Here is a 25,313-nt window from a genome sequence, read left to right on the forward strand (position 1 = left end):
TGTCATTATATGTATATAGTTTATATATATATATATTGAATGCCAAGGTGTTGTCCTATGGGTAATTTTGGAAAATTTGTAAACTGATTTTTTATTGCACATCTTAGTCATCTTCTCCTTTACAAGTCGCAGTCAAGTTTCAAAAAATGCACATTGGATTCAAGTTGGTAAATCGAAATGCATTGATTTGCCAAATATAAAATCTGCCAGTGATAGAATGATTGCAATCAAGGTGTCTTGACCTCAAATAAAGCATTGAATTTGTTCATCTTCCTTGATCTGTTTACATCTAAGGATTAGATTTTTGACTGCGTGAATCTTGCTTTCGGTTTGACATTTGGGCCTAAAGTAATGTGGAGAAGAAGTAAAAGATTCATAAAGTTTCAAGTTTGAAGTTTCCAATAGTGACTATTTCAGTGCTTTAAAGAAGCACTGGTAATCCTTGTGCCATTGGAAAAGCGTATGCGTTCTTAATCATTCCCTTAGTGATGAAGACTGTTGAGTGAAATTGGGGATGTATAGCATAAAAAATTAAAGAAATCTAAACATTTTAAAGATCATCTTTTTCTTGAAGAGTTGACATGACTTTTAAATCATAGAATCCCTACAGTGTGGAAACAGGCCCTTTGGCCCAAAAGGTCCATGCTGACCATCAGAGCTTTCCACCCAGCCCCCTATAGCCCAACTAATCTACACATCCCTGGACACTACAGGCAATTTGGCATGGCCAATCCACCTAGCCTATACATCTTTGGACTGTGGGAGGAAGCCAGAGCACCTGGAGGAAACCCACACAGATGTAGGGAGAATGTGCAAACTCCACACAGGCAGTTGCCTGAGGGTAGAATTGAACCTGGGACCCTGGTGCTGTAAGGCAGCAGTGCTAACCACTGAGCCCCTGTGCTGCCCCTTTTTATTGTCTCTGTTTTACTTGGATCTGGAATTATGCCTGTACTGAAATAACTGGAATAAAAAGTTAATCTGTATCATGTTGATGTGACATTTCTGACTGTTAATACCAATCCTTTCTTTTGTGCTTCTTGCATCATTAAGTGCAGATTACACTCATGTTTTTACTTTGTACTTCTCAGTGTGGCAATGTAATCAGTGATACAGATGCAACATGATACAGTCCATGCGAGCATGAAATAAATCCTGGCTAACAGATAACATGGTTGAAAGTTATTGGAAACTCTATTTTCCAAATGGGGTATGGAATACAATGAGCACTTTGGACTCTGCTGCAAGTTGTAATCATGTTTTGAGAAGAATTTCAAACCTGAAAATCTCTAAAATGGGTATTTTGTAAGGCCACTGTTGCAAAGCTGTGTTTAGATATTGTGGATCAGGTCATATTCTCAAAGATCCATCCTGCTTCGTGAGGTATGGCATTGAACTACACCAGTCTATGTGCTTCTGTACTCTTTGAATGATTCCATCTTGCTCCACTTTGTGCAGCTTGTCCAGTAGACACTGCACTGATGTAGTGGGCCAATGGACAAGCTTGCATTGTCCTTCATAAACAAGGTTGCAGTGCCCTTGAAACTGCCAATTTCATCAAAACATTCTGAATATTTTGACGTTAAATCATGAATTGAAGTAACAAGTGAAGGTTCTGAATTTGATTTGTTTTCTGATGTCTGACTGATTCCATGGATTGTGACTAGTATTAGCTCATAGCGTTCTGATAAACCTGCAACTGCTGACCACTGCTGTCTAGGATGTAGAATATCTGCCAAACCAGGCAGGTTAGTTCTGCCTGCTCTCTAGTATTATTGATGCTGCACATTGAATTGGTGAACCATTGTATGCTTAAAGTTTTACAGTCATAGATTTCATCTTGGCTTCCCGTGTCTGTAAGTAGTGTTTTTGGAATTTATAGTGGTAGTAAATTGACACTTCTCCCTATGTCAATCTTAGCCAAAAGCAAATAGTCACCATTTTTCTAAAGACAGAGATTTGAATTTTTGTAAGCACTTCAAGATGTGTTGACATTGAAGTTTTCCACCAGATTGGCCATGTGGAATATGTGTTCACCATTCTTTGTCTCAATGTGTACATCTCCAGATTCTTGTTTGATGATCATTTCATATATATACCTTTGCTGGAATACTAGATGGTCTTCGTTGTATCTTCATTGTACACCATCTCTCCCTTTGTGACTGCTTCAGCAAAATTGTTCCAGTGTGCTATTTTTGTCAATGACCTTTCTGCACGTGTTTTTCAAATTTAATTAAAATTTGGGTATTTTCTTGTTGCATGCAGAAGGCTAACCTTACACATGACTTGCTACATTTGGGTGTCCCAGTAATTAAGTCAATAATCAAGTTTTGTACTTAGAATTTTTAAGCTTTATCAACCTCTGAGGGTTGCTTTATACTTATGTCCCACATGCCATAAGTCTTCAGTTTTTCTGGAAAATAATTCTGGAAAGCTTCTAAGGAGTTGGGCGTGTCCAGAAAATCAATAATTCTGTTTGTTAGTTCCCCAAATTTAAAAAAAATCACATAATAAGCTTTCTTCCCTGTATCTGCTCATAATGTGGTCCATGAATTCCATAGGCTGTTGTCTAAATGGCATGAATTCTAGTCAATAAATGTAGAAATTTAACCTGACAATAAATTGGTCTTTTAATGTGGTTCATGCCTTTTGGAAACCTTTTTAGCTCTTCAGCTGTTAATCTTGATCTAATACATCAGCATAGACCTTCACACTCAATTGCTAAGCAAATCTTAAAAGCTTGCTTTTCTGCATTGGACATGCCCAAATCTAGAAATAAAAGCTCTGAACGTGTTTAAAGTGTGTTAAGGGCTCAGTTGTCCCAATTTAAAATAGGGAATTTTGTGAACATTGTGTCAATATGCCTTTGACCTTTGCTGGCTGTAGATCTGTCTAACACACACTAATCACTTTCTTTCTCAAGTGAGTTAAATTAGCCTCTCAGCCGTTTGCCAGAAAGCAATGTTCTCACACACAATGATGCTGTAATGAACAAAGGTGCAGTGCATCGTTTCAAGCACTTTAACATGAGTTTTCTACTGCTACTTACCATGTCATGTTAATGATAACGGTCAAACAATCAATAGTTCACTGTGGATTTATTAGCAACATAGGTTGACGGTACACCACACCAGCAGTATTAACAGTAAACCACCTTATACTTACGAAACAGACATTACAGCACATTAACTGATTTCTGTGGATGCAGCTTGCACACCCATAGCATCACTAACTGGCAAGCAGTGTCGCAACATTATACGCACACAGAATATGAAGTCCTTAAAGGTGAGCTCTCTTAAATTCAAGGTACATATACAATAGCCTCAGCTACAGAGCCGTCTCTAATTACCTATCAGTATCTGTAACCACTCACGTTGCTCATTCGCCTTCATGTCCCACTTCATTCTGCATTCATTCCTCCCCCCAAATTCTTTACAATAACATTTTCAAATGCACAAATGTTTAACGTTTGTGTTCCATCCACCTCTATTGACAGCATTAATTAATCTGCTCTTTTCCTTACCTTTGTCTCTGCCTTTGATCCTGGTTAAAAACCTCGTTGTCTCCTATCCTGGTAATTTCTCTTTTTGAAAATTTTTTACATACTTATATTGAGTGGCTTTAATTTTATTTGTGTTACATTTTTAAGTCTTTTTCATTATTGGAAATATTTTTGGAGGAGCAAAAAAACCATGGTCACATAAGGAAATACATTGAACCTAGAGACTAGAGGAAATACTGTGATGCACGTCACTATAAGAAAACTGTTAGCAAAAGCATAGTATGAAGGGTAAGATGCTAATTGCATTAAAAGATTGTAGATATCACAGCACTTATCATATTCTGTTGTCAAAGATTGGCCATAAGTTTAATATGGAAAGGGAAATGCGTTCTTTTGTTTCAGTACAAGTTCAAAGGATATTGAGTGATATATCTAGTCTGACTTTATGCCAACAAATAATTAGTTTCCAGTACAGTACAGTTGAGCTAGACTCAATATTAGGCAAAATCAGCGGCAAATTTGCTCAGAGACCATAAAGCAGATTTTATGAATTTGTGCTCCTAGCAAGGAGATTTTGACCCAAAGTGAAGAATTCAAGCATTGAGGTCAGTGTTCAGAAGACACATAATGAGAATGTAAATTCATTTAATCAAATGCCATGTATCTACCTATTGACTTAGAATGGATAACATAAATTTACCCACTTTGGTGCTTCCAAATGTCATGTCACATATGCTCTGCCTGAAGACAGTTTCTTGTCTCATGATCTCCTTTGCTTCCTCTTGTACCTTTCTCTTGGTGTTGTTTGTCAGTGGTGAGTTGTTATTGTTTTCCACTCTCAAGTGAAAAGCTAGAATAGCAATCAAACCTATCCTGTCGGCGTTATCCTGACTCACACTCTATCTGTCTAGTTGTCTGTGCTAACCATCTCCTTCATCCAAATAATATTTCCAAATTTTGTACAAAACACAGCTATAAGCACATAGCTAATTTGCTGGATGAAGTTTTTGGATTATCTTCACTTTTTTTAACTCTCTTTGAAATGATATGTAATCCTTGTTCTGGACAATGTTGAGCTCAGTCAACAGCATTATGATACCTTCAAATTTAATTCAGTTTGAAAGCACTGAATTGCTTCTATCTCAGTTCAATCAACTTACAATGATTCTAAATTCAAGACATTAAGATGGAGTCCAACCTTTAGTTTGTACATCAACTGTGCTACCTTCCCAATGTTATAAGCGAGAAACACAAGCCATTTCATGGCCATGTCTCAACAAAATTCTACGCACAATATGTAAAGTGCTGAACCTTAATAGGAAGCTGCAAGTTAGCATTTAAAGGATGGATGGCTATGCAGTAGCTAGTGAGGGCAGCACAGATTGAATAGCAAGCAGGGAGTTGTAAGATTTTAATGGGGCCAGCAAGAATATTTAGTTTCGTAGGTATTTTCCCATGTTTTTTCAGCAACCATAAATGGCCCCTTTTAAGGATGAACACTGATATAGACATTCTTTGTCTATTGGCACTTGGAACTAACATTGGGCTTCTACAAACAAGGTTGGAAGCCAATTTGTACGAGGTTTGGTAAGCTCATCGTATCAATTTTCACAGTACTACCGTCTTCTTCCTGTCTTGTACTGTAGGACACCAAAAATCAAAATATATAGACAAATAAATAGGAAGATGGCAAGATAGATACTCTTAAACTAGATTTAAGCATTCAAACAAATAAAGCAGAGTATCCTTTTATTGAATTAACATTTGAAATTTCATTTAGTCATTAGATACATTTTACAGGTGAAATTTGACAAATGTAGCCCATGTATATCAGGATTTGGGCAACTTTATCCTGTTAACACGAGGAAGAACTAACTCAGAAAGCCTCAGAAAATATACAAAAACATAATGTTATAATCTAATGACACCATTATGCCTTAGGTGCTGATTTGACACCAGTACCTTCTTTGAAGCAGCGTGAGCTAAAAGCACTGCCAACCGCACTTCACTCCTGAATTGTGGAAAGGTAGTTTGCATGTACACAAAAATACATGTGAAAGGTTCCATTCACCACAGTTTCGGAACCGTCAAACGTTTAACATCACTGAAGGGCTGACTGTTCTCTAAACTCTAAGTGGGTCATTCAAGAACTTTTTAAATATTTAAGGTTGCAATGTAAAATGTTCTTGTTTCACTGGTAGTGGCTACCACTACTGCAAGTCCAAAGTTCAAATGATGATCTCATGTCCAGTAGTCAAAACTTAACTGAGGCTGATTTGGCTTCAGTTGTGATGTATATTTTGTATCATAGCAAAGAAGTCTAAATGTTTGCAGTGACACAGCATGTGCAGTATATTTTGTTCCATTCAAAAAAGAGGCTAAGACGTTATGCCAGAAGCAGTACCAAACATAACTTAAATGGAGGTGTCAACCAAGTGAAACTGCAAAACAGGATGATTGCTTATCCAACAATAGAACATAGAACATAGAACTTTACAGCGCAGTACAGGCCCTTCGGCCCTCGATGTTGCGCCGACCTGTAAAACCAATCTGAAGCCCATCTAACCTAAACTATTCCATTATCATCCATATGTTCATCCAATGACCGTTTAAATGCCCTTAAAGTTGGCGAGTCTACTATTTTTGCAGGCAGGGCATTCCACGCCCTTACTACTCTCTGAGTAAAGAACCTACCTCTGACATCTGTCCTATATCTATCACCCCTCAATTTAAAGCTATGTCCCCTCGTGCTAGCCACCACCATCCGAGGAAAAAGGCTCCCACTGTCCACCCTATCTAATCCTCTGATCATCTTGTATGTCTCTATTAAGTCACCTCTTAACCTTCTTCTCTCTAACGAAAACAGCCTCAAGTCCCTCAGCCTTTCCTCATAAGACCTTCCCTCCATACCAGGCAACATCCTGGTAAATCTCCTCTGCACCCTTTCCAATGCTTCCACATCCTTCCTATAATGCGGTGACCAGAACGGTACGCAATACTCCATGTGCGGCCACAGCAGGGTTTTGTACAGCTGCAACATGACCTCATGGCTCCGAAACTCAATCCCTCTACCAATAAAACCTAATACACCATACGCCTTCTTAACAACCCTATCAACCTGGGTGGCAACTTTCAGGGATCTATGCACATGGACACCGAGATCTCTCTGCTCATCCACACTACCAAGAATCTTACCATTAGTCCAGTACTCTGTATTCCTGTTACTCCTTCCAAAGTGAATCACCTCACACTTTTCCACATTAAACTCCATTTGCCACCTCTCAGCCCAGCTCTGCAGCTTATCTATGTCCGTCTGTAACCTGCAACATCCTTCCGCACTATCCACAACTCCACCGACTTTGGTGTCATCCGCAAATTTACTAACCCATCCTTCTACGCCCTTATCCAGGTCATTTATAAAAATGACAAACAGCAGTGGCCCCAAAACAGATCCTTGAGGTACACCACGAGTAACTGAACTCCAGAATGAACATTTCCCATCAACCACCACCCTCTGTCTTCTTACAGCTAGCCAATTTCTGATCCAAACCACTAAATCACCCTTAATCCCATGCCTCCGTATTTTCTGCAATAGCCTACCATGGGGAACCTTATCAAATGCTTTACTGAAATCCATATACACCATATCAACCGCTTTACCCTCATCCACCTGTTTGGTTACCTTCTCAAAGAACTCAATAAGGTTTGTGAGGCACGACCTACCCTTCACAAAACCGTGTTGACTATCCCTAATCAAATTATTCCTTTCTCGATGATTATAAATCCTATCTCTTATAATCCTTTCCAACACTTTACCCACAACCGAAGTAAGGCTCACTGGTCTATAATTACCAGGGTTGTCTTTACTCCCCTTCTTGAACAAGGGGACAACATTTGCTAGTCTCCAGTCTTCTGGCACTATTCCTGTAGACAATGACGACATAAAGATCAAAGCCAAAGGCTCTGCAATCTCCTCTCTAGCTTCCCAGAGAATCCTAGGATAAATCCCATACGGCCCAGGGGACTTATCTATTTTCACACCTTCCAGAATTGCTAACACCTCCTCCTTATGAACTTCAATCCCGTCTAGTCTAATAGCCTGTATCTCAGTATTCTCCTCGACAACATTGTCTTTTTCCTGTGTGAATACTGACGAAAAATATGCATTTAGCGCCTCTCCTATCTCTTCAGACTCCACGCACAACTTCCCACTACTGTCCTTGACTGGCCCTAATCTTACTCTAGTCATTCTTTTATTCCTGACATACCTATAGAAAGCTTTAGGGTTTTCCTTGATCCTACCTGCTAAAGACTTCTCATGTCCCCTCCTGGTTCTTCTTAGCTCTCTCTTTAGGTCCTTCCTGGCTAACTTGTAACTCTCAAGCGCCCTAACTGAGCCTTCACGCCTCATCTCTACATAAGCCTCTTTCTTCCTCTTGACAAGAGATTCAACTTCTTTGGTAAACCACGGTTCCCTCGCTCGACCACTTCCTCCCTGCCTGACAGGTACATACTTCTCAAGGACACGCAGTAGCTGTTCCTTGAACAAGCTCCACATTTCAATTGTGCCCAGCTCCTGCAGTTTCCTTCTCCATCCTATGCATCCTAAATCTTGCCTAATCGCCTCATAATTGCCTTTCCCCCAGCTATAACTCTTGCCCTGCGGTATATACCTATCCCTTTCCATCGCTAAAGTAAACATAACCGAATTGTGGTCACTATCACCAAAGTGCTCACCTACCTCCAAATCTAACAACTGGCCTGGTTCATTACCCAGTACCAAATCCAATGTGGCCTCACCTCTTGTTGGCCTATCTACATACTGTGTCAGGAAACCCTCCTGCACACATTGGACAAAAACTGACCCATCTAAAGTACTCGAACTATAGCGTTTCCAGTCAATATTTGGAAAGTTAAAGTCCCCCATAACAACTACCCTGTTACTTTTGCTCCTATCCAGAATCATCTTTGCAATCTTTTCCTCTACATCTCTGGAACTTTTCGGAGGCCCATAGAAAACTCCCAACAGGGTGACCTCTCCTTTCCTGGTTCTAACCTCAGCCCATACTACCTCAGTAGACGAGTCCTCATCAAACGTCCTTTCTGCCACTGTAATACTGTCCTTGACTAACAATGCCACACGTCCCCCTCTTTTACCACCTTCCCTGATCTTACTGAAACATCTAAACCCCGGAACCTGCAACAACCATTCCTGTCCCTGCTCTATCCATGTCTCCCAAATGGCCACAACATCGAAGTCCCAGGTACCAACCCATGCTGCAAGTTCAACCACCTTATTCTGGATGCTCCTGGCATTGAAGTAGACACACTTCAAACCACCTTCCTGCCTGCCGGTACACTCCTGCGACCTTGAAACCTTATTCATGAATAGAAGCAGCACGCAATATACAGAGCTTAACAACTCCACAACCAATGAATCAGATCTAAGCTCTAAAGTCCTATCACATCCCGTAAACAATGATGATAGATATTTTGAAAATTTATAAAAGGGTGAGGCTCCACAAATATCTGCATTGTCAATGATAGGTGAGAACAGTTCATTGGTGCAAAAGACAAGGTTGGAATCTTCAGTCTGAAGTACCAGGTGGATGATCCATCTCTGCCTTCTCCTGAGGTCCGCAGCATTGTAGACACCTGTCTTAAGCCAATTCAATTTACTTCACAAAATATCAATAAATGGTACAAGGCACTGGGCACAGCAAAGGCAATGGCTTTTTTAACATTCCAACAACAGTAGTGAACACTTGTGCTTCAGAACTAGCTGCAGCCTTGCCAAACTGTTCCAGTATAGTTTCAACACTGGCATCCACCTGGCAATGTGGAAAATTTCTAGTTATGTCCTGTGCACAAAACACAGGACAAATCCAGCACAACCAAGTATAACCTACCAATCTACTCCCAATAATCAATGTGATTGAATGGGTCATCCACAGTGCTTTTAAATAGCAAAAGAATAACCTGCTCACTCATGCTCAGTTTGGGTTACACTGGGACTACTCAGGTCCTGACATTATTACAGCCGTGGTTTAAGCATAGGCAAAACAGTTGAATTCCAGGGGTGAGCTGACAATGACTGCCCTTGACACCGAAGCCACATTTGACCAAGTGTAGCATCAAGGAGCCCTAGAAAAATTGGATTCAATAGGAATCAAGGGGAAATCTCTTTTCGGGTTGGAGTCATGCCTGGCACAAGGCAAAAGAGTTCTGGTTGTTAAAGATTGACAATCTGAGTTTCAGGATATCACTGCAAGAAGTCATCTGGGTAATGTCCTAGGCCCAACCACCTTCAGCTGCTTCAACAGTGATGTTGTCTCTGTCATAAGGTCAGAAGTGGAGATGTTTGCTGATGATTGCACAATGTTCAGCAACATTTACAACTCCTCAGACTCTGAAACAGTCCACGTCCAAATGCAGAAAGACCTGGGCAACATTCAGGCTTGGGCTGTCAAATAGCAAGTAACATTCACAGCACACAAGTACCTGGCAATGACCATCTGCAATATATGAAAATGTAACTATCTTCCCTTGACATTTAATGTCATTAGCATCGCTAAATTCCATACTATCAACATTCTGGGTTGTCACTGATCCGAAACTCAACTGAACTACCCATATAAATATTGTGGTTACAAGAGCAATTCAGAGGCTAATATATGAGAAAATTTGTCTTTTGCCTGAGTATGGATAACAGGTTACCTTCCCTAAAAGATACAGAGAGCTAGAAGAAAATTAGGGAAGAAATAAAGGGATTTTCATAAAAGTCAGAATATTACCTTCTAAGCCACAACTAGATATGTGGGAACACCTTCATTTGCAAGTTCCCCTTCAAGCCACTCACTACCTTGGCTTGGAATTATATTAGCATTCTTTGTATCCCGGAACGCGCTCTCTAACAGCATTGTGGGGATATCTATACCAAATTGACTGCAGCATTTCAAGAAAACAGGTCTTTTTCACCTATTCAAGGACAACTAGTGATGATAAATAAATGTTGGCCCTGATTGTTATAATTTAGATGCACTACCTACAAGGATGACAGAAGCACACTCAGTCGTACTTTTCCAAAGAGAATGATTTTTGTTTGTTCGTGGGATGTGGACATCACTGACTATGCCAGCATTTATTGCTTGATTGTGGAGGTGCCAGTGTTGGACAGGAGTGAACAAGCATGTGCTTTCAAATAAACCTGTTGGACTATAACATGGTATCGTGTGATTTCTGACTATTGCCTGATAGCCCATACAGAAGTTGAGAGTTACCACATTGGTGTGGTAGGTAAGCAAATGGCAAATGTCCTTTCCTGAAGGTCATGATCAAATTTGATGGGTTTTTACAACAATTTCGCTAGCTTTTTGATTGAATTACAACTTAACCATCCACCATAGTGGGATTATAAAGCTAGCCTGGGAATATGGCTTTTTAGTGCCACAATATTACCACTTGGCCACTGCATCCCATTTGTTCCTTTGTTCTTTTAACAGAAGGAATTGCAGGCGAGTGGGGAAGGCCAAGGGTGTGCAATTAATTGATAGCTCTTTCAGAAAGGTTGCGTAAACATAATAACAAAAAGGCCTCCCACTATGCTGTAAAATTGTCCATTTCTATGGCCCAAACCCACAATCAGGTAATAGGAGATCGAACCTGGATCAGACAAAATTATCTATTTACCTTCTTAGATTTTTCTAAGTAATCTTCGAATTGAGTATCCTTCCAAACTCAGTTATCGCAAAACTCTACAGGGAAATCAGTGAAGTAAATCTAAGCCCCTTTTTTTACAGCATTAACTGCTGTATTCTGGTAAGAGACTAAATGTCCTGAAGCTTATTTGAAAAATTGTGGAGAGAAGGTAAGTGTGTAAGGGAATTGGAGGCAGTGGAGTAGCATAATAGGTGGGTAGGGTGTGATGGGTAGAATGGGTATTGGATAAGGTGGAAGCTGGATAGAGAGGCAAGTGAGTGAGGTGGATAGTTGGATGAGGAAGGGTTATCAGGTTGGGTTGGTGGTGGAGGTAAGGGGGAGCTGGTTGGAGGAGTTGAGCTAGAGTTGCAGTCGAGGAGAGCAGTTATCTTGATGGTTACCTAGTGTTAGCCTAAGACTTTTCTGTCCAACGTTGCCTCAGTAACTAATCAAGCAAGTAAGCCAGAACTGTCCAAACTCTAACTCAGAGTCAAGTATATTTTTGAAGGGTCCTGAAACTCAGTGAAATTAATCATCAGAAGTTTAAATTTCCCAGGGAAATTCCCAAGGAGCCAGTGTACAGTACATTCCCAGAGCTCCTAGTGTGCACCTTGGAGCCACATCTGGTCTCCAAGGATCCACAGACTGGGTGTTCTGGATCATTTTTATTTGCTAAAGCTGCTAATATAGACATTATCAGACACATTCCAGAATTTGAAAGCAGCCATGTAAACCACAGCAGAAACCATCTCTGCATAACCCTGCATATTGGTAATGGGTTTCATGGGTTTCATGACAACAATTGATTTCAATCACTCTGTAAAAGAAGCTTCGTTACACAAAGCGTAGCATTCCCAAATAATTTAGCTTCAAGATCCACTTTTGACTGATGAATTAAATGTCAAATTAAATGTCATTTTGCTAGAGTTGTGCCCGTTTAAAGGAGTATAAGTCCAGCAGAATTTTGCAGTTATTGTTTGACAAAGAAGAGATATTATTTTTGTGTGCGTTAATTCAACTCAATTAAAGGGCAATGCTTCAAAACTGCCTAGCCATGGTATCAAATGTCAGTTATTTCAATATTGATCATTTTTCGTTTTTTACAGCAAACCTTGTCTCAGTGGTAGCTACTTTGGAAGGTTAACAGATTCAACAGATGTAAATGTATGATCCAGGCTGGAATTTCAGTGTGGTGCTATGTGAATGTGGCAATGCTGGAAGTGTTAAGTTTTTGCCTTAATTGACAGCACTAATCTAAATTGTCCGATCACGATTGTTTATGTAATTTGGCTACCAAATTCCCATAGATTTCAAGGGTAGCTTTACTTCAAAAAGAACTCAATTTTCTGTAAAATACTTTGGGAAGTCTTGAGGTCACGAGGGTTTCAATAAACACAAGTACTTTAGTTAACAGCAGTAATTCTTTTGTTCAACAATTATGATTTTCTAAAACTATTAGTATTCTGACTGAGAACATATAAATGAATGGCAAAGACAGAATGTTATTGGTTTTATATTGGTTCCTGTAGATTGTACTTCAAAAATATCATTTACATTAGGCTTAGACTGAGTGAAGAATTACCATTTGAATATTAGATTATACCTTCTTAAAGTGCCAGTTCACTGCATTACAGGGAATTTTATATATGTAATATTTATAAATAATATTATTGTATTAATTCTGAGGACTCTGTAAACGTATTCATCACAGACTGCATTTTTGTTAACAAAGGGACATTGTATCCAAGATGGATTGCTATGCTATGAAAAAAAATGTCGGATTTTTATTTCTGAAATTCAAATTAGTTCTATATGGGTTTTATGATACTAACTTATTTATTTTCTCATTTTCCTTTTTATTAAAGTTTGAATCACTTTTATTGCAGAATGCATAATTTATCTAATCTGACTTTCCTATTTTTGTCTCCTTAGCAATGTTCATAATTAGATCATTTAGGAGCTGGGCTATGCCTATGAATTACCATTTATAGCATTTTCAAGGTAGGTTTCATTGAAGTGGTCTAAATATTTCTGAAATCACTTGATTTTGGCTTAAATATGTTGTCATTGGCAAATGTTCAATTTTTAATAATTTGAGGCCTTGTTACATCAACGTTACAACAAGGTAAATACGTTCATGTATAAATAAGAGTGCACATTAAATTATTTTAACCCACTAAATCCAAAATATTATTTACTTCACACCAACTCTGGTTTTTCATCTCTTTCCAGAAGCTTTACATTTTTCTTCAAATTGCCCATTTGATTATGGTACTATGTCATGAACTGTGGCATAAAGCATAAGCAAAATTATTTTCAAACAGGCTTTAAAAGAGATAAAAAGACATGGGAGCAGAAGTAAGCCATTCAGCCCAACAAGTCTGTTCCACTATTCAATAAGATGATAGTCCTAAACTCCACTTCCCTGCCTTTTCCCCATAAGCCTTGATTTCCTTCCTGATTAAAAAAATCTGCCTATCTCAGCCTTAAATGTAATTAATGCCCAAAGCTCAACAGTTCTCTGTGGTAAAGAATATCACATATTCACAAAACTGCGAGAAAAGAAATGCCATCTTGTCTTTGTCTTAAATGTGCGACCACTTGTTCTACAATCATGTCCTCTGGTCCTATACTCTCCCACAAGGGAAAACAACCTTTCTGCACCTACCCTGTCAAGTCCTCTAAGAATTTTATATGTTTCAATAAGGTTGCCTCTCATTCTTCTATATTCTCATGGAAAGAAAGATTTCCTGTACTAAATATTGTTGTCCCTAATATCACCATTTCTAAATGCACTGGTTTAAATATTTCTAAGTCACTTGATTTTGGCCATTAGCAGAAGTTCCATAAACACAATGCTTGAAAATACCGGCCAGTTGAGTCTATTTATTGTATCCTAAATCTATGTTACCTTATACAGTCCCCTGGAAACCCAAAATGGGTGAATGGGTCAGTGGATGTATGAATAAATGGGTATGGCAGTAGATGGGTGGGATAAGTCGCTAGTATGGCATGTGGGTCCATCAGGATAATCAGCTCAGGAGTAAAGGTTCAGTTGGTGAGAATGGTCAAGGGGACATGCCAGTGATGAGTTGGATCATCTCAGGAGATCTCCAGCCTGATAGTTCCCCAACCCTACACTGCCTATTTCTATTTCCTAAACAAAATCCATAAATCCAATAGCTCCCAGACCATCAACAACCTCATCACTTCAGGAGATCTCCCATCCAGAGCTTCCGACGTGATAGTTCCCCAACTCCACACTGCCTGTTTTTATCTCCTAAACAAAATCTGTAATCCTGACTACTCCCAGACCATCAACAACCTCATCAGCTCAAGAGATCTCCCATCCATAGCCTCCAACCTGATAGTTCTCCAACCCTGCGCCACCCGTTTCTATCTCCTACCCAAAATCCATAAACCCGACTGCCCCAGTCAACCCATTGTCTCTGACTGCTCCTGCCCCACCAAGCTCATCTCGTCCTACCTTGACTCCATTCTTTCCCCTTTGGTCCAGGAACTCCCCACCTACATTCATGACACAACTCACACCCTCCCTTCTCCAAAACTTTCAATTCCCTGGCCCCCAACACCTCATCTTCACTGTGGACATACAGTCCCTGTACACCTGTATCCCCCATAAGGAGGGCCTAGAAGCCCTCTGCTTCTTCCTCTCCCATTGGCCCAACAGCCCCCCTCCACTGACACTCTTGTTCACTTGGCAGAACTCGTCCTCACCTTCAACAATTTTTCTTTTGATTTCTCCCACTTCCTACAACCCAAAGGGGTGGCTATGGACACCGCATGTGCCCAAGTTATTCCTGCCTCTTTGTAGGATTCGTGGAACAGTCTCACTTCCAGAACTACACCGGCACCACCCCTCATCTCTTTCTCCATTATATTGATGACTGTATCAGTGCTGCCTCATGCTCCCACGAGGAGCTCGAGCAGTTCATCAACTTCACTAACACGTTCCACTGCACCCTCAAATTGACCTGGACCATTTCTGACACCTCCCTCCCCTTCCCGGACCTCTCCGTCTCCATCTCCAGGAACCGACTCACCACTGACATTCATTTAAAACCCACTGACTCCCACAACTACCTTGATGATATCTTCTCTCACCCACCCTCCTGCAAAAATGCTATCCCATACTTTCAATTCCTCCGCCTCTGCTGCACCTGCTAACAGGACGAGGCATTCTAAAACCAGGGCATCCAAAACATCCTACTTCTTTAGAGACTGTAGTTTCCCCTTCTCTGTAATTAAGGATTCTCTTAACTGCATATCCCCCATTTTCCACACTTCTGCCCTCAAACCCCTTCCCCCAACAACAAGGATATTCCCAAGGGCCTGAATATTGACTTCACCAGCTTCAAAATCCCTCCACCCCATGCCTTATCCCATGTCCCACCTCCCTGACCTGACCTAACCTGTCCATCTTCCTAGTCGCCTATCTGCTCCACGCTTTCCACTGACCAATCAGTATAACCCCTTACCTGCATCCACCTATCACCATCCCACCTACCTTTCCCCAGGCCCATCCCCCTCCTTTTTATTTCTGACCTCCTCTCCCACTCCCCTGACCTGACAAAGGGTTTTGGCCAGAAATGTTGACTTTCCTGCTCCTCGGATGCTGTCTGGCCTGCCGTGTTTGTCCAGCTCCACGTTTGTTGACTCTGGCTTCCAGCATCTGCAGTCCTTGCTGCCTCCTGGATCTCTAAAGTGTCAGGACAGGCTGAGAGGATAACTTGCAGGACAGAGGAGAGTCAGGTTGGGTTCATGGTATCAGGTCAGGTTAAATTGGGGTCAGGTTGTGGGAGAGGCTCAGGGGATGATGCTGGGGGACAGTCAGGTTGAAGAGTTTCAGTGGTACAAACACAGAGAATGTTGGAGAAAATCAGCAGGTTTGGTAGCATCTGAGGAGACAGAAACTAAGTTAAACCTTTCCAGCCCAATATGACTCTTCTTCTGAACTCAGAACTTCCGAACTGCCAGACCTACCAGAGTTTCTCCAACATGCTCTTTGTTTCAGATTTCCTGTATTTTTATTTTCTTTGGGAGTTCAGTGGTTATTGATTTTATTCTATCTATTGGGTGGCACGGTGGCTCAGTGGTTAGCACTGCTGCCAGGGACCTGGATTTGATTCTCAGGCGACAGTCTGTGTGGAGATTGCACATTCTCCTCATGTCTGCGTGGGTTTCCTCCGGGTGCCCTGGATTCTTCCCACAGTACAAAGATGTGCAGGTTAGGTGGATTGGCCGTGCTAAATTGCCCATAGAGTCCAGGGATATGCAGACTAGGTGGATTAGCCATGGGAAATGATGGGTGATAGCATAGGGAGGTGGGACTGAATGGGTTGCTCTTCTGAGGATCGATACGCACGTGATGGGTCGAATGGCCTGCTTCCGCGCTGTAAAGAGTCTGTGATTCCGTTTTATAATCTCCTGGGTGTTAAAGCAGGTTTTCATTCTCTAACCTCAACAGTTACCCAGGAAAATGAGGTGGGTTGGAACACTTCCAATGGCAACAAATGTTTCACATCTCTTCCTGGAAGCGCAAGTACCATAGGGACAGCGTGTGAATCCTTTCCCAATTGCACTTCAGTTCTTCAGCTGTTCTACTGGAGGAAACCAGAATATTGCAGAAATAAATGAAAGTCAGCGGCAAAGGAACAAGCCAAACCCTTGATTAACAGAAAGCAAGTAAAGTGTAACACGAAATGTGTCAAATATGTGAAGGTTAATTAATGGAACATGATAGGAGCATGGACTGGAGCAGTTTAAGGGGGCAGCTCACTACCACTTTCTCAAAGACAATTAGAGAGGAGCAATCAGTGACACCCAGATCCCACCAGTCAGTAAAGAAAGACTTGAATCCCAATGCTGGTTAAATCACATTGCAGAAGGACAACCTACCATATGCATCATGAAACATTACCCCAGTGACTCCAAAAAAGAGGATTTGATTTAAACATATTTTCTAATGAGCAGTCTTGTATTTCAACGTGCACATAGAAAATTGGTGCGGAATTATAAATTAGATCTTTGAGATTAAGTTGACGCCGCTTGTAGCACACCGAAGCCTAGACATTAATCACGTCCCTGTGCCCTGCCTCACGAACACAACCTGGCAGTGACATAACCTGGTTAATAGAATTGGTCATTAGTGCGCCAGGGTTTGGCACGACGAGAAGGAAGGGCAGTTATTGAAACCGCTCCTATCTCAAATTGCATGTCTCTGCAGCGGGAAGGAGGGGACGAGCGGAACCGAGCCTTTGGCACGTCCTCTCTGGGTGGGACATCCTTCACCTGTTTAGTCTCCTGCCGGAGGCAAACAGGAGATCAAACTCTGGCATGTCTGCACAATCTCTTGATGGAAAAAAAAACAACTCAGAAATCAGGGAGATGTTGAAAAGGGATTTAAAACAACCTCACCACCCGCCCCCCCCCACCCCCCCAAAACCTCTCCCCATCACCACACAAGAAATAACGACCTGTGAATTTGAGTATTAGGAACTTCCAGTGGGAGAGGGCAGTGGTAATGTCAAGTCTCCATCAATAAGACTGCCCAAGGCCCAAAACATGAAGGGGAAAAGCATCTCAGCACTTCACTGATCCATTCAACTGCGAAAACTAATGGTCAGATGAGGTTTAACAAAATATCTGTCTCCGTTCAGCACCTGATCAGGTACGAGGAGAAAGGAACCCAACACAGAACCCCACACAAAGCATGGACTGTGCAATCGGCTCTGCCAAAGATGTCTGGGGAAGGTCTGGCCCCATTAAAACCCCCACCCCAGCCCCTTTTTTTTTGTCTGGAAGCAGCAAGAAGCAAAGCTGACCCCCGTCCAGCCTATGCTCTCCCTCCACCCCCCAACCCCGTTGAGCGGAATGGGGAACATGTTACTGCCGGTTTATTGCAAGCGCGGTGCAAACCACCACAAAAACAACAGAGAAAACTCCGAGCGGGAAACTGGCAGGCATTAACACTCCGGCAAAAATGATTCACTGCCGTCGCCGCCCGCACTCTAAATAGTTCCCGCGGAAATCGGTACGTTTCATTTCTAAAAAGGAAATAACCCGAGAGAACAACTTTTCCCTTCACTTTCGTGAAAATCAAAGTCGGGTGGCAGGTAGAGAAAAGGCGCACCTCAGAAGTCGTTTCTCGAGAAAGAGACTGTTGCAAACTTGAAGTGTTGAGTTTAATGAAAAGTGCGTTTGTGAAGAAGTCACAACCTACTCTCAAAGAACGCACTGTGCTGAAATATGAAGTGACTTCCTTTTACTGGGCAGACTGACTGAACTAAAACCTGACTTATTATTAGCCCTGACTGTTAATGTATGTATGTTCTGCGATGTTTTCTTGGTGGGAACGTTGCATTGAACGCTCACGCTGTTAGACATAGGAGCCCAGTTACATCCCTGGGTAAACAGAGCAAAACCTGACAGCCCACACACTGTGCCAGGGTATCCTGCGTTAATCATCGCAGTCACACAACCCTGGCCGCTGTCAGTGTGTGGATCCCGTTCAGAATAAATAAGCGAGGGAAAGAACAGTCACTAAAGAGACCGCGTTCGAGCTCATAAAAGGTGATCTGTCTCTATTGCCCCTGGCTATCTCTTCAGACCTTCCCTTCTTGATCGAGTTTACCCATTGCCTATGCATTACCAAAGTCTCCACCCCAGCTGCTGGTTTCACTTTTTTTTAATTAGGAGGAGGCAGGAATTGTATTAAAATCAGATATAGCTCCACATTTCCCACCAATAGTTTTCTTGCACTTCGAAACTTTACCCGTTAAATTTCCAGATTATATCTGAGCCGCACAGGCGGACGTAACTATTTTATGACGTGGTGGCCATTTCCTCCCGGTGGGGAGAAGTGTCTTCCTCCTCAATAGACCAAAATCCCCCACACCCAGAGCAACAAGCGGGCATTCACCAGTGAGGCAGAGGCCAGCAAGGTGAGCTGAGTCCAGTCTACACTCAACTGGGATAAGCAGAGACAGACACTAACAACACGAGGCGGGCGGGACTCCACAAATTTAGCTGCAACTCCGAAAAAGAAGTGTTACTTTTCTTTTATAATTTTGACAGGATTCAGTTTCTGCGATAGCTGTCAGGTAAGTGTGATCCATGTGTTAAAACAGTGCAAACATTTGGCAGTCGAACGGATCTAGAGGTTAAAAAGAACAGGGATATAGTGCTGTGCTGAGTTTAGTGATAAGGGAGATTGGGACTCTCCAGATGTCTGTGTTAACGCCACACAGTCTCCCCTTCTCACTTTAGATAATAACTGAAGTGAAACTTTGTAAGGAAAGTAAATGTTTCTCTTTGTTGCAAGAGCTGGTGCATTGAAAAGCTTAACTCCTCGCGCACTGTATCGGGTCATGAGGTGACTGAATATTGATGCTGACGGCGAGAACCGCCTGTGTGTTTCTGCTGATTCTTTACTGTCCCCACTCTAAATACAGGTGGGACTTGGGAACCGCGTCGCCCTAGGACAGTAACGTTACAAAGCCATCACAGCGGGTGTCAGCAGCTGGGAAATATTTGTAGGGAAGATATAGTTAATGGTGTGATTGGCTGCGATTGCAGAATGTTTGAGCCATGTGGATTTCGTTATTGAATTCCGCTGCTTAAAACAGTCCTGTCCATAACTGTCGACTCTCCAAGATTAGAAATTAGCCAGCTTTTTAGACTACGTGTTTTGAATGTAAAGGGTTACTGGTCAAGCATCCACATTGTTGGGGAATGGATGTTAGATGCAGCCTTGCTGGTGTTATTTGATTAGATACGATGTTTGTCACAGAGATTCATTGTCATCTGCCACTCCAGCTTCGGAGCCAAGAGCTCCGGGAAGTTTAGAGTTTGTCCACGAGGCATAAAAAAAGTACTGGTTTATTCCAGATCTCATCTCAATCAGAATCGCGAGCAAAATGTGTGAACCGCTGTGTGGGAAAATTTTCAGCTAACATTGTTAATATTGGCCACCCGGTTTCATTGGCGTGCTGTTCTGATGAGGAGTCACCGAACTCGAAGCGTTAACTCTGATTTCTCTCCACAGATGCTGCCAGACCCGCTGAGTTTCTCCAGCAATTTCTGTTTTTGCTTTAGTTCCGCAGTTATTTGCTTTATTTTGTTAGCGTCCTCTAGATTCTCCCTGGCCCAACCAATGTTAAACCATTTATCGAAATGCTCTGACACAGGTTACATTAACGGAGGTTCATCTCTGGCCGCTCCGCATTCCCTCATTTATGGCATCCAACAAGTTGAATGGACAAAGTAAAAACCGAAAGAACTGCAGATGCTGTAAATCAGGGACAAAAATGAAGTTGATGGAAAATGTCTGGCAGCTTGTGTGAAGAAAAAAAACAGTTAACGTTTCGGGTCCGGTGACCCTTCCTCAGGACTCAGAATGGACAAAGTGTTCATTTGGGCAAGCTATTTGCCCAGTTTTGTTTTTTGTAATTTTAAGAGTAGGGAGCGGCATCTGCTAAACAAACCATTGTGCGCGAAGTGTAAGGGAATCCAGTATATTCATAATGCCCTCCTTTATTGAAATGAATGGGAGGGTTTGTGTCTGTTGACAGTACAGTGTGTGTATATGTTTGTACATGTACGGGTGTGAAGAGATTTTCTATGGCAGCTCTGCGCCACCTACTGCTCATTTAACCAATGTTTGTAAAATCGGCTCATCATCGTCACCACGGAATGTCATTTCCCCCCAAAATTAATCAATGAGTTGCACAGTCGAATCTTCATTCAGCTTCAAATTAGGAGGAAAATGGGGATTGGTTTGCACTGTATAGCATTCTGACCCTTTCAGATGCGCTGTGTAAAACGTTAATGTGAATGATGCAATTTTTAAAAAAAAGATGTACAATCTGTATCTGTGGACATGGGCAATGGGGCAGACCCTCCGAAACTACCAGTCATTGACGATGTTTGTGTGATCCTTTCCCGTTTGCAGTTGACTGCAGTAAGCTACGAACGTTCGGAATCCAAATTTCAAGCGTATCCAATCAGGCGACAGTGTCATCTAGAATCCCTGTTCCAGACATAACACGAGTGTAAAATGTGAATCCAAGAATAACATGTGCTCTCATGTTGAATAATATCATGCCAACACGTGCAGTCACCTTTGGCGCACCTACAACATTTTTAAAATGCACATTTTAAGATGATAGAATATTGTAAATTACACGAAATAGTTGGAACACAAATACACGGGGGTACTTTGGCAAACTCAAATCTTTAATGTAATTCAGCTGTATTCCAAAATCTGGACAACATGGCCATTGGCCCTGGTAAACATCTTTAAGAGCTGCTCTGCAAAGCTTTGAAGGACACCTTGCTCTCTGATTCCACAGAGTATATTGTGTAAAGGTAACACTTATCCAAAATAGAATCATAAATTCTCACAAAACAGAAGAAGCCCATTAGGTGCATCATGCTTATGCCAATTCTTAATCCAATTAGTCCCGATGCCTTGCTCTTTCCCCAAAGACTCTGTATTTTTTCCTGGTTCATGTATAGACCTAATTCCTTTTTGAAAGTTAAAGCAATTGGTGCCATGATTTGGATTTGAATTAAAGCCATTGTGACTATAGCACAGAGCACTAACCACTTAATGCGCTACATGTGCAGCAAGCTGGTAAGTTAAGGACATTGTCAAATAGTGCACAGCCACCATGCCAGAGGCTGAGGTTGTATTCTTTTTTCTGCACAATCTGCCCAAAATCAGCCAAGCCACAACAAAAGACCATGGAATTCCAAGTGCAAATCAAATGTCGCATGCAATATGTTTCCTCAAACCTTTGCATGAATTTAAAACCATTGTACGATGTTAGGAAAATTCACAAAACCGATCATGCTTCCTGACTGAATTAAACACTGTGCAGTTCCCTGATTGTGGGTCATCAAGAAGGCTTTAAATATTAAGGGCTTTTTTAAGCCCTTGAAAACAAATAGATGCCTTTTAAAAGTTTCTGTTTTACTTATTAAGAAACTGATTGCTGTCAGTTACAACCCTGTAACTAGCATATGGTTCTACTTAACATTTTTTGAAACCATTTCCGTAGTTTTAAATTGGATACTAACAGATAGTAAACTAGACACCCTGATTAAAAATGCTTATTTTTGTGACAAACCCATTTCAACCTCATTAATTAAACTGCATCAAGCTACCATTTTTAAATATATCAAGAATATTTTCAAAATATCTTTTAAAATCTTTCAAATATTGGGTCATTTCACTGATAGCAGAAAGCTTTGAACAATCCTAATTGATGGTATGATATTGAAATCAAAAGATGATGGAGCAGTTTCCATTTATGTGACTCCTTTTATCTTGAAGCCATCATTTCATTTTCAGGGAGGAAACTTTTCATGTGAAAACAAGGCTTTCCTTATTATCACATTTTCAGCTCCTTCTGCATTAACCCATGCATGCTGGAGCACTAGGAGAAAGGCTCCTGTAGAGACCTGGCATTGGTATGTGCTATGACCATTCTAAGATCCCATTCCAACTTTTTGTACAGGCCTACAACGTGAAATGGTACAAAATATATATTTTGAAGCAATCAATTCAGATTGGACTTCTCATTGGCATCAATTAATTTTAAAAAATATTACATCATCAGTATTTGAGTTGACAGCTAAAGGGTCACATGAACTCGAAACTTTTCCTTTTTCTGACGTTTAGCTGGTGTAAATTTAAATATTAATTTACCATTTGCTGAACCTGCAGGATTCTCGCAATAATTGATAGATTAACCAGATACAACACATATAAGCAATAGTTAAGGATCGTGAGATCATATTTTTGTCTTAGATTTTAGAACATGTCTTAAAGGCTGTGGTAAAAGATTAATAACGTCCAGCCTTCTCTTTGGGCAATGGCGCCAACTCTGGCAGCCCATTACATGTTTCAATGCAATATTGTGTGACAATTTTCACTATTTATCTACATGTTCTGCCTGAACCCTTTCATCATTAATATGTTTGTGAAATAACAATACGAAAGCAGAATTACAGTAGTTTTAATTATAATGCAATGCCGCTTCCGTGATTCATTGAGAACCTGTGACCCCCCCAAATTTTCCAGACAGATAACATTACATGATTTAATTATTTTAATGCCCATAATTTCTGGTCTTGTCCAAATTGGAAATTCATTTGGAAAGCTGTATAAATGTTAGATTAAATTAACAAACTCTAAGATTTTACTGTTCATCCCTCAATAATTGCCCTAAACCCTGGGCTGCAAACAGTTAAATAACAGTTTCATGATGTAATTCATGCAACATTCACATAGAAAAAAAAATTTGAATCAAGATGTTAAGATGGGTGATCATAACAATGCATTGACGGCTCTAACTGCATTCTTGGCAAAATATTCAATGTTTACATGTAAAGGCTTCATTCTGTAATGCTGGGATTCATCTTATAAAGTGCTTTGTGCAATGCACATTCGGAAACCTGAGGCAGTGTGAATTTCCAAAGGGCTCCAGATGTTTTAAATGGAGTTGGTGCTGCCATCAAGTGGCAATAGATAGGATTTCAGCCAAAAGATTTTTTGAACTATTTCAAATACCTTTTTAAGAAAAGAAAATTTATTTTTCATTCATGGAATGTGAGTGTGCCTTGTAAGACCAACATTTATTGCTCAACCTGAATTGCCTTTTGGAAGGTGGTGTTCAATCTCTGTCTCAAACCACTGAAGTCCATCTGGTGTAGGTGCACCCACATTGCTGTTTGGAAGATTTTGACCCACTGACAGCGAAGGATCAGTTATATCTTTTCAAGACAGGGTGGCCTGCTGTGCCTGTTTTTGCAGGATCTAGAAGATTTGGAAGGTGCTGTCGAAGGAACTTTTGCAATTGGCTGAAGTGCACATTTTAGATACACGTGACTGCCATCGTGCAACAGTACTAGTGATGAGAGTGAAAGTTGAAGGTGGTGGATGGGCTGCAAATCATGTGGGGAACTTCACCCTGGATTGTGCACTCATCCAGGACAAGGGTGTATATTAGCATGGATGGAAGATTAGCTAACTAATAGCATTAGGATAAAGGAGAAATTTTCAGGATGGCAAATTAATTGGTAGAGTGCCACAGTGTTCAGTCGTGGAGGCACAATTATTTATGATATATACATATACGAGTGACAGAGGACAGAAGTCAATGTATTATCACCAAGTTTGTGGATAACTCAGAAGTAGGTGGAAGGCAAGTAGTGAGGAAGGAATCGACTGAGGTGAGCAAAAACTTGGCAGATGGAATATGATGTAGGAAAATGTAAGAAGAAACAAAAGTGCTGAATATTATTTAAATGGGGCAAGAGCACAGAAAGTTTCAGGACAGAGGGATTTGGGGACCCAAGCGCATGAAGCACAAATAGCCTGAGTACACATTTAGCAGGTAATAGGAAAGGCAAATGAAATGTTGGCCTCTATTTCAAAGGGAGCAAAGTGGAGTTAAGAAGTATCAGATCAGTCATGATCTCACTGAATGGCAGCATGGACTCAATAGGCCATTTATCACAAAGACTACCATTTGGTTTTTCTGTCAGTCAAGATAAGTTCCGACAACATAGCACAGAAATCCAGAAAATGTGCATGCATTGCTGAAAATATCACAGTAACGGGCAAAATCAAGAACAACAATATTGGAGCCTTCATTCACTGGGGGAATTGCTTGCTTTTAACAACATGAAGTGCCAGGGGAATGAAAGTCAGATCATTTTGTTTTTGTCTCTATACATTGAGTTTGCAGAATCCATCCTGACCCAGGTAAAGTCAAAGATGGAGGACAAATGCCTCCCCACAAAAGAAAGGTGGCCTAGAGAGATGCTAGGAACTGCAGATGCTGGAGAATCCGAGACAACAGGGTGCAGGGCTGGATGAACACAGCAGGCCAAGCAGCATCATAGGAGCAGAGAGGCTGACGTTTCGGGCCTAGACCCTTCATCAGAAAAGGGGGAGGGGAAGGGGGTTCCGAAATAAATAGGGAGAGAATGGGAGGCAGATAGAAGAGGGATAGAGGAGAGGATAGGTGGAGAGAAAACAAACAGGTCGAAGAGGCGGGGATGGAGCCAGTAAAGGTGAGTG

At 41.1% G+C, this 25,313-nt stretch overlaps 1 protein-coding gene across 2 annotated transcripts in view; it reads left to right on the forward strand.

Moving 5' to 3' along the window:
• Positions 1 to 19,089: 19,089 nt before the first annotated feature.
• The window catches only part of hapln1b (hyaluronan and proteoglycan link protein 1b), a 101,451-nt gene continuing 95,227 nt past the window's right edge, over positions 19,090 to 25,313 (forward strand). The window contains exon 1 of one of the 2 annotated variants that reach the window (XM_048594965.1): positions 19,090 to 19,164. The gene's annotated coding sequence lies outside the window, so the exon portion shown is untranslated. Of the gene's footprint in view, positions 19,324 to 25,313 lie in introns of both variants that reach the window. The other variant, XM_048594964.1, reaches the window with a different exon arrangement.

Source organism: Rhincodon typus, chromosome 3 (genome assembly GCF_021869965.1).
Source record: "Rhincodon typus isolate 14 chromosome 3, sRhiTyp1.1, whole genome shotgun sequence".
In the NCBI taxonomy this organism is placed as follows: Eukaryota; Metazoa; Chordata; class Chondrichthyes; order Orectolobiformes; family Rhincodontidae; genus Rhincodon; species Rhincodon typus.